General features: G+C 37.2%; 1 long non-coding RNA gene across 1 annotated transcript; it reads left to right on the forward strand.

The window, feature by feature from the left end:
• Positions 1-853: 853 nt before the first annotated feature.
• LOC139673369 (uncharacterized) lies at positions 854-2343 on the forward strand. The gene is made up of 3 exons (XR_011698095.1): positions 854-902; positions 1024-1185; positions 2261-2343. It is a non-coding gene; the product is annotated as an uncharacterized lncRNA (long non-coding RNA).
• The last annotated feature ends 8526 nt before the right edge of the window (positions 2344-10869 follow it).

The following is a 10869-nucleotide window of genomic DNA, read 5'->3' on the forward strand; positions in this document are numbered from 1 at the left end:
CTCAATGTTTTAATTCTGTTTGGAATATTAAGTCATTTTGGTCTCATTGCTCTCTTAATTATTCTATCAATTCTTCTGTTTCTTTGCTCTGTTTAGTTGTTCTTATTAAAGATGGATAAATGCTTAGAGTATTCCAGGTAAGACTTTATCTCTTTAGAATCTCATGTTTAAAATTCAGCCAGTGTTGGTATTAACATGCCAGATGTTCTATTTATTTCTCAGAGACTAAACCAAAAATCAGTGGATATTTAGCAAATAAAAGGTCTGATTTTGCAAACACTGACTCTTAAGGTGACGTAGTATAAATATATCCTCAGCTGACTGCAAGAAATTATTTGTACTTGCTAAAACAAGGCATATTTCTATGTCTTTGCTTGGAGAGGAATGTCTTGACCCTGGAACTTGGCCATCTTCAGCAACTTGTGCACAGATAATTTGTATATAAACAGATATTAATGCTTTCTACCCCAAAACGATGGGCCTGTTTCTCCCTAGAAACCAAGTGAAAACCATGTATAAAATGCCTGCAACTCTGTTTTGAAGCAGTTCAAGGGGAGTCAGTCCACTTGCAACAGCTGAAACTAGAATTTGAACAGCACGTGTGTTGCAACCTGGATAGCAAGTTGCATTTTTGCCTTAATTGTTTTACAGACAAAACAGTATATATTCAAAATGTCTTTATTGGTCATGTCCTTACTGTTCTGCTTGTCTCATAGATATTGCCTGGGTTTGAGTGTTCATCTCAAGAAGGACTTTATAAAGGAAGAGACAATCTTATACTGATGATGAAGTTTCTCAATAAAATATCTGTGTATTCATATATAAAACTCTGTAACCAGAACTCCCTGTAATTGTTAAAGCAGAATGGCCTGGAAGAGTATACTGAGTCTGATCTACAAAAGGTTAGGAGTTAACCTATGATATAAAAAAGGGGCAACGTTTGATGGTTTGACAGTGGGTAATTCAACCTGTTTGAAAAGGTTTTGATTCCTGGCTCTAATTATTACTCTTCCTTCTATCCAGGTACCAGTGCCATCAGAACTTCAGACACAGACTGTGAAGTGGAATAGTGAAAAGGAGGTGTTGGACTTACACAGTACCTTTATCAATGTAAAGTTAAAAAATGTGAAAGGAGCAATGCTAGTCACAGATCAGGACTTAATCTAGCCTTTTATCTTTCCTGAGGTAAATCTGTTGCAGAGCTATTTTGAAAGTAATGCTTCTGTTGAGACTTCTGGAAATAATTTAACAGTCAAATAAGTCATGTCCTTGGAAATCAAATGCTGTAATTTTGCCTAATATGCCATTTGGAGATGGCAGTACACAGTACAAGATTTCACTGGAAAAAAAAAAGGTTCTGTCTGTGAATTTTAGCTGCTCTGTCTAGACATTATGATGAAGTTTCCCTTTCTCTCAGGTTGTTTTCAACTGCTCGTGGTGTAATGCAATATGTAGTACTCATGTGCCTCCCTGAACCAAGAGCATTGGGAGCATTAGAGCCAATGATCATCAGAAGGAGAAAGTCTGGCTGAAGCTCATGCACCCACATCATCTACTGAGACTTGCTAGCTAAGGGAGAATATTTTTATCTGGAGTAAAATATAAAGCCTCTTAACACCTTACTTATAATTTCCTGGAAGATCATTGCTGATTTAGAAAGCATTGCTAAGCATTCAGTGGTTTTGGGATCGACCGCTTTTCAACAGCTTCCTTAAAACCTGGTCAAATAGAGCTTGGTTTAGTGGCTCACTTTCCACAAATGCAGGTCTAACTCATACACCAGGAAGTAATATTTTCATATCTAGTTATAATGTATTCTAGTAAAGGAAAAGACTAGCACCTCAGCTAATATAGGTTAGTAAACCTCCACTGGTTCCACTTTCTTTTATGATGCTATTGCAGGGTATAATCTGCCAACTGCAGAAAATAATGTGGAACAGACTGGGGCAGACATACAGTGAATGCAGCTTCCCAGGGGAGCATAAGGATAACAGTTTTCACTTCTGAGCAGTTCTGTTTAGAAAATGTCAGGAGAATGGATTATTTATGTAATAAAATTTTGAAGGATTAGGCAGAAAATTAATTTCTGGTATAGCATCAAAGCCAACAGTTATTTCTTTGATGCACTTTAATTTCATTTGTGTGGGTCTGTATGCAGTATGTATTACTCACTGACAAACTATTTAGTCTTTCTTGCAATGTAAGTTTAATACATTACTAATTTTCTTCTAATTAACTTGTAATACTCAATTGCTTTTAGAAGATGTTGCCATTGATACATGAAAGGAGAAGCTGGGGAACCTGTTACAGCCTCTTCATTTTCAGACTTCTAATATGCTGTCCCATCATGTAAGTAATTTTTTTTTTGAGTTGCAATATGAATTTTATCTGTTGGACATCCCTTCCAGTTTTGTAGCCATGCAATGGGCTGAAGTTACATGAGAACATTGGGAAGGTACACTGTATTTCCTGCCTTTTTCTCTGTGTCTGCAATACCCTGATTGGCATTAAGACATGCAGTTCGTGAAATATTCTTACAATTGTATTGGAATAATTTTGGTCTCCGATTCAGTCTTTGTTCAATATAAAGACATTAGTTAGACCTATGAAATATGTATCAGCATCCAAAGAACAGATCTAATATCTTGCCCTTCGGAGTCTGGAGCCAAAGGATTTTCCCTCACAGCTTCCTAAAGGCAGCCCCTGTGCCCCACAGTCAGCAGGAAAGGGTTGGATCCTCCCCCCTTGAAATTTGTGTCCTGAGGCAGCTGTAGAAGCCTTAAAGAGCACACTGACACTTTGGTTCTTAGGGAAGCAGAAACTCTGTGACAGAAAAGTATGAGGTTAATTTCTTGGGGAACAGAACAAAAGAACCTGCACCTTGCTTAGTTCATTTATTTGAATACTAATCTTTCCCTCATATTCAGAAATCCACATCTAGAGTGTGAATGTTGTTTGGAAATGGTTATTGGGTATCGTGTTACATTGTTAGTCTTGCAGAAATCAGCTGAGTGAAAAGGTAGATGTTTTGCAAGCTGTGTGTTGGGTAAATGATTAGTTTGATTGCTATTAAATGGAAGAAGTTTAGGCAAGGCCTCTGTGTCAGAGGTACGTTCAGGGAAGTGCTCAGCCCATGATCCTGTTGTGTGCCACCCCCAAAATGGAATTTGGTTATTGGACAAAGCAGCAAGACATGGAAGAGTTTATTGGGCTGGATCCAACCACCTGAAGAAAGTAATTTTATTCCTGCTGAAGCTGTACTCATCTTCAAGTGAGGGACTTTCTCCAGAACATTGTCTAAGATGAGACAAGGGTCTTGATTTCTGTAGTGTGCTGAGTCCTAGAAATTAAAACAATCACCAGGACCTGCCCTACTCTGGTGTTCGTGTGATGTTTGTCAACTTAAAACAAAAATGCTTTGCTTTTTCCTTTCCTTTATGATTTATTTTCTTTCCTCATTAGAAGACATTCATATGTAAGTGAGTATCTTTCTCCTACATTCTTCTATCAAAAGTCAGATGGAACATTTTATTTCCTTTTTTTCCCTGTAGCCTGTATCTTCATTAATCTTCTTCTACAATCCTCTCTCCCTGAAATGTCTCTTAAAGCATCTTATTAGCAATGCTTTCAACTGATATTGGATGTCTTGCTAGAGGACTATTAGAAAATAACAAGATTAATTTCCCACAATTAAAATTTATTATCCTCAGTCACAGCCTTCTATCTGCTGCTCCTCTGTCAGGAATAGTATCTTTTATGCTGCAAGAAACTCTAGAAATCAAATCCTGCTTTAAGATCTTACTAGTTCTATGGTAGAGTATTTTGACCACAGAGTAAGAAGACTTAGATTAAATAAATTGAACCAATTTCAATTTAATTCAACTATTTTGATTGTTTTTTTAAAATTAAGATGATTTTATCTTCACTGTAACCTTTTCTCAGCAAATAAATTCATTCTAAATTAAATACATTTAAAATTTATTTATAAAAATAATACTATTAATATTAATAATCAATTAATTCATTCCTTTATAAGGCAGAATATTTATTACTATCCCTAGCAGATATTCAGAAGAAAAGTCTAACATATTGGTGGCATGTGTTACTTTTGAGATAATTTTTCTTTTTTCTTCTAATATGTCAAAATTTTTGCTTGTAGTATTCCTTTGGGGAGACCCCAATTTGAATTTATTGTAATTATCTGTTTCTTCTTTGTTGCAGCAATATCGTCTGCAGGCCTGTTATTTTTAGAACATTTTGTCCTTAAATCAAATCTGATGCCTGTTCCCTCTATGACCCCTTTTTGAGATCTTTTTTCAGCAGCAGCAGCAGTCATTCTGCAATCTGTAGGACATGTGCTGATATTTAGCAAAGAAATATGAGCAATATCTCCTCTGAATGCATAAAGGAGCCTTTCCTCAAACCGTATTTTGATACTTTAAAAAACTCTGACTAGATTCTCTAAATGTGCTCAATTTATTTACATCTTAAGGATATTTTACCTTGTAAAATAATGCATTTTATTTATGTCTCGTTGTTTAACTTCTTGAGGGGTTATTTTTGTGGGGTGGGGTAATTCTTATTCCGTGTAATAAGAAAATTGTAATTCATCCTTTTCAACAGCATTCCATGAAATATTATTGCCATGAGAACAATACTGTACTCCTTCAAAACAGTAATGCATACAAAGCAGCTTTATTTCCTTCAGTGGAATTAATTAAGTTCTTAATTATACATGTGTTCAAGGACTTCAAGAGAATATCCCACAAATCATAGTGGCACTGTAGAATCTTGAAAAAGGGTTTTTCTGTTGTTCCAGTCTTGTTTTCCTGTCTCTTGAATTTTCCTGTGAGAACTGGCAATGATTTCTTACGGGAAAGTTAAGGAAGGTGATGTCCATCCCCTGTCATGGCCACAGTTGCTACAAACAGATTATAGTGATTATTCAGAATTATGCACTGCAGTGGGAATGTGAGTAGAAATTCCCATCACACGCCTGACGTTTGCAGAGTGCTGGGATCACACAGAAGTGCCTCAAGCCCACAACCCCCCATTGGCCACACTGCTCTGTGATACCCTGAGGTGCACAGGGACCTCGCAGTGGCACTGAGAGCTGAGCTCTGCTGACACTTCCAGCTGCCAGGCCCTTTTCATTTGCTCCCTTGGACTCCATTCCTAAAGCTGATATTTTTAATTTGAGATCAGTTGCCTGAAGCTGACATTTTTGTAAAGTTTAGCATGAAACGTTTCAGCCTTACCTGACAGCAAATACTGGCATAAACCTGACTATTTTTTCTTAAAATAAAATAAAGTCCTTCTGGATATTTTATTGACATCAACTCCATACTGAGGAACAAAGATTAAAAATTAATTAAAAGGCTCTGAAAGCCTTGTTCAGCATTCTTTGGCATGGGATTTTGAAAGCAATTTTCATGAGTAAGTCTGCATGGTACTGCAGTGGTACAGCAATAAATTCAGAAGCTGATAAGGACCTTTCTCTGAAACTGCAGTAATGGATCCTTACTTTAATCAGATGTAACAGTTTATTTTAATATAAATTAATTTTAATACAGGTGGCATCGTGACACAGTAGCAAGCTGTGAGCAAGTGACTTTATTTCCACAACAAAAATCTGTAGATTGGATCATAATAATAACTAGTCCTTACAAAGTTTTGCAGAATAATTGTCTTGGTGAACCAGTGAATGTAAATTAGCATTACATCATGTTAAGTCATATAGGTTACATAGACATGAGATATATATATATATAGAGAGAGATAAAAATACGTAGTTACAGCTTTATTTTTTTTTGGAAGTTTAATGATTTTGCACCATTTTTTTGCAAAGTAACACACTATTTTCTATGAGTGGATTTCCAACATTGAATGCAGTTCATCAAATATAATAAGTATCATATACAGAAGTTTGTCTACAGCTGAGACTTACATTGCCTTGGCAACTCTAACTTTCCAGTTGTGTCTCTTGTCATTTTTTGGTAAGTGAAGTATGTCACTGAGGTCCATCAAGGAGAAGAGCACAACTGTTGCCTCAGTATTAGAGAAAGGGCTATTCAGCAGCTCAGCTTTTAACATTCTTGGAAAAACACAACCTGGTCTGGACAACATAGCAGGTGGTTAAGATATAGTAAGAAAATCCAATATAAAGTGCCTTAACAGATCATTACAATAATCATAGGAGAAGAACTCATGATATAGTACTTGGCATAAATAAGGTACAGTGTGGATTTGAGAAATAGTCAAAGACCATGTTTTGTTGTCCATACCTTAATTTCTTGTAGTGTCATTTTTATTGTGGTAGCTCCTCATTTTTACAATGGGAAGTAGACAAAACTGCTGAATATTTGTCATTTTATTTCTCTCTGTTCTGGGTTATCCCTGGGAGGAAGAACTTGCAAGAGTGGCAAAGTTCCAACTGGAAATGTATTATGCACTGTGTGAAAGAAACTAAGAGAAGGACAAAAGATAAGGACAAGGGCCTTTTTTCTTGATCTTGACCTTGAATTTTCTCTATTGCAAGGATGTGGTAGTATATTTTTATTTATTTATTTATTTAAAATTCTGGAAAATAAGAACATTTGCTGCTGACCCCAACAAACATGTAGAAAATGCCTTGTGCTGAGAGGTATTATGGCTAAGTTTCCTTTGTGAAATGTCAGTGTGGGTGGACCTAAGATGATTGAAAGAAGGGATGTCATGAATTCTTTATAAAGATAAATTTGCCCCAAATATTTGTGAGAGTTGTTCATGGATGGTATGAATAATTACCTTTGGAATTGGTATCTGTGGTTTGTCTTATTATCATAGCTCTGCAAACTCAGAGAGAAATGAATGCTCCATTTCTCTTGGAGAGATGTCTCTGTTAAGCATTGGCATTGCTGTTGTTGAGCTCTGGAGTTCTCTCAGTCTTGCAGGTTCTTTGTGGTGTAGCAGAAAGGAAATATTCCTATATGGACTGAAAATCTCTTTGAAATGTTATTTTAGCAGGAAATGAGCCATAATGAAATATTAGAAGTAAAGAAATGAAGGAATCTGCAATTCACAGAATTTTGTCAAGGAAATAAAAAAGATTCTGTAAGGAAAAAACTTCTACTACACAGATATGAGAAATGTGTGGTCTGTCCTTTCCAGCACATTGAAAGCACTGCCCAAAGTGAAAAAGGTGAATTGCTTTCCATCTTTCTTGTGCCACCCTCTGCTCGGTAAAAGTTTTCATCTCTGGTGATCCAGTGCATGTGTATCTCTGGATTTCTGCACAGCCCTTACAACCAACAGAACACGCACATTTATGAGCATTCTAGGAGACAAACATGGGGAACTGCTGCTTCAGAAATGGTTCCTGGTGGTTCTGGAGTACGAAAACATCACGATGGAAAGAGCTGGTGCTGAGCTTAGGGCTGGGAGGGCTCTGTGAGGACTGCTGGGACTGTTAGGAGAGCGTTTCCTTGCCCAGGGAAGAGCAAGACAAACCTAATGCAGACTCCCCAAGCTGCTGGTTAGGGGTGGACCCTGAAGTGAGTCATTAGCTCTATTTCAGCCTCAGACAGCTGACTGAAATAAACCCAAACACAAACAGGGAACAAGCTGAAATTAAGACTGAATGCTTTATACTGGATATATATTAAAATAATGTTGAGAAAGAACTGAGTTTTGCACCAATAAAATATTCCAGACTGGGTTTAAAATGGGAGCTGGGAGCAGGATCTGTGATAGTGAGTTAAGTTTCAGCTATCATGATGTATTGCATATTTTTGTCACCTCAGCATCACTATGGAAATATGACTTTTAGTAGGAACCAAAAATACTTGCTCTTTTAGTGAGTAACAATTTGAAGCACAACTATATATAGGACAAACAGCTCCTTAAAAAAAAGTAAAATTCACATGTCCTAGGAGATAGTAAATGGCAGAAAGGAGATCAGAATTAATTTTCAATTCACTTAGCTTTGGGATCAATTAAGGACCTGAGTTAAAGCCATGTTTTAACAGTCACCAGCATGTTTATTTTTTAAGATAGAGTATGTGATGTAAGGTATAACAGCATGTATGAAGAATGCATGCTGAAGAATGATAGTAAGACAGATCAATGTTCCTGTGGCTTTGGTGCAGGCCTCAGGGTCCAGCTTTTAGGCTGAAGGAGTTCTTTGGGTTTCTATAGAAACCTTTTGTGTGAGACTAGACAGAGGTGCTCCATGTTCCCAGAAAGTAGAATTCTCTGGTGTCTTTGGTTACAAGTTTGTCCTTTCACCCAAAAGTCAAGCCTGATAATACTGAGAAGATCAGAGCTACTCTGGAAGGAGAATTTTATAGAGATAACAAATATCTGTATTATTTATAGCATTTTGTAATTTTAGTTTATATTATGCTTTCTATACATAAACTGTGCAAAGCATATAATCTGCCTAAAAGTTTGTGTGCCTCATTTCATAATACATGAACATTAACTAATTTGCCATTTCTTTTGGAAACACAAGTATATTATTTTCTTACAGGTCTGAATGTTCATTAATAAATGTCTTCTACTTAAAAAAAATCATCATTATTGGTAGCATTATGCCTGAAGACCATGAGGCAAATTCTGCCATCATCTGGGAAGATAAGACATAAGACTCACAGTGAAGTCAGACACTTGTGTTTGTTATAAAGAACTGCACAATTATAGAATGTGCTGAATTGGAAGGGACTCCTCAGGATTATGGATTCCAACTACTGGTCCTGCACGGGACAGCCCCAAGAATCCCACCATGTCCTGACAGCATTGTCCGAAAGCTTTTTGAACCCACGAGGGATATGACATCTATATATTTTTAAAAAATTCTCTATATTGCAGCTTAACCAGAAGGATGTAACAGTGTGAAACACAACCTCACCAAAGAAGGTAATTCTAATAAAAATTCTGATTCGAATTTAAGTAAATAAAAATACTAAGCCATGGTTTATTGATCCCAGACCAGATTCCTTTTGTAAGTCTCTCCATATAAGTAAGTCCAAGCATCTCCAGTTCAACAAGATATTTCATCTCAAAAATAGCTGTGTCTTCTACAGTTGTTTTCATTTGTGAATTTTTTCTCTAGGGACGTTTTTTGCTTGAAAGGTCCATTTTACATGCAACAGCTGAGGACAGTTTTTTCTCTTAACATGATAACTTTGCTAAAGAGTAAGTTCAATTATGTTTTTTTTCTGCCCAAACAAGAAGTTTCACTTTAAAAAAGTACCTTAAAAAATTGAAACTTCAATTTTCTGATTGGTACTTTGCATTTCCACTGTTTTCCGGGGGGGGGGGGGGGGGGGAAGTGAGACATCCAGGCTTCTTCTGAGAAACAGGCAGGGCCACAGAGACAGTGAAAAGTGACTATTTTTGGTTCACTAATTCACTACACCAGCTTTAAAAGACACAATTGCTGTCTTCTAGAAATTGATTTTGAAAGGACTAGTTCTTTATCAGTCAATAAACTGCAGCTTTTCCTGATATTTCCAATAGAACTGTGGGATTATATTTGTTTGGGATTTGAGGGTGGGTTTGGTTGGTTGGTTGGTTTTTCCCATGGTAAACCCTTTTTCTATTTGAGTGATGTGCAGTTACAACAACATGACATGGGGCTTAGAGGAATGCTATGCTGTTACATGTCCTGTGAACTAAACCTGGGCTCTTCATTCACTTTGGTATTGCTCTTGCAGAAAATCCAGTTTGTTCACACAGGCAATGTACCTGTTGCTGCATGAGAAATCCTCCGTGATGAAGATGAATGCAAAGATTGGATGTTGCACTTGGAGCTGGGAACTGCATGTACTGCTACAAGGGAAGACCTAAGGTAGGGAAAGCTTTTTACAACACCACAGTTGCAGTACACTGAAACTGGTCCAAACAGTCATCTTGCTAGATAAAGGCATTTCAGTTATTTCCTACAACTCCCTAAGTTATTTAAGTACACAATGGAAAAGAACAGAGTTGAGTATTTCCACTTGGAAGGGATCTTCAACAACCAGTAGTCCAACTGCAAGTAGTGATGAACAGGTGAGTTTGTAGGGTTTTTTTGGATTAAGAAGTTAGCCATATTCTTTCCCATGACTGTAGTAACAACAGGGGAAAAAAAGATCATTAAAGTCTGCCTCATGGAAAAACAGACTCAAAACCAAGCAGCTGTTGTAAGGTAACTTGGTGTCTTTATCAGCTGAGCCCTCTGGAGCAAATTTAGAAGTACTTGTAAACTAGAAATACTTGTAAACTGGGATCAGTTAATAATAAGTATATTTACATAACTCATGATGCTTTACAGATGTAAAATCGCAAGGACTGTACAAGTGAGGGGCTTACTATTACTGGAACGATTCCATAGTCCATGGATTCATATCTCATGATTCCATGGACAAGGTCTGTTTAAAATAAGAGCAATGAATAATGCTAAGATTATCCACTTAATAACCATGTGTGTTAGAGTGCGATTGCCAGGCATATTAATGGGGAAAAAATGTTTTCTGTCATGAGTAATTTTTTTTTATTTTTGGTGTTCATAAAATCAAGGAATATGTTGAGCTGGGAGGGACTTATTCAGGATCATCGTCTCCAGCTCCTGACCTGGCACAGGACTGTCCCAGAAGTCACACCATATGCCTGAGAGCACTGTACAAATGCTCCTCAAACTCAGTCAGTGGTGCTGTGCCCACTGCCCTGGGGAGCTTGTTCAGTGCCCAAACACCCTCTGGGGGAAGAACCTTTTTCTAATATCCAACCCAAACCTCCCCTGACACGATTTCAGATCATTCCCTTGGGTCCTGTCACTGGTCACCACAGAGCAGAGATCAGTGCCTGCCCCTCCTCTTCCCCTCTCAAGGAAACTGTAACTGCAGTGAG

The sequence above is a fragment of the Pithys albifrons genome, chromosome 6 (assembly GCF_047495875.1).
Source record: "Pithys albifrons albifrons isolate INPA30051 chromosome 6, PitAlb_v1, whole genome shotgun sequence".
Lineage (NCBI taxonomy): Eukaryota > Metazoa > Chordata > Aves > Passeriformes > Thamnophilidae > Pithys > Pithys albifrons.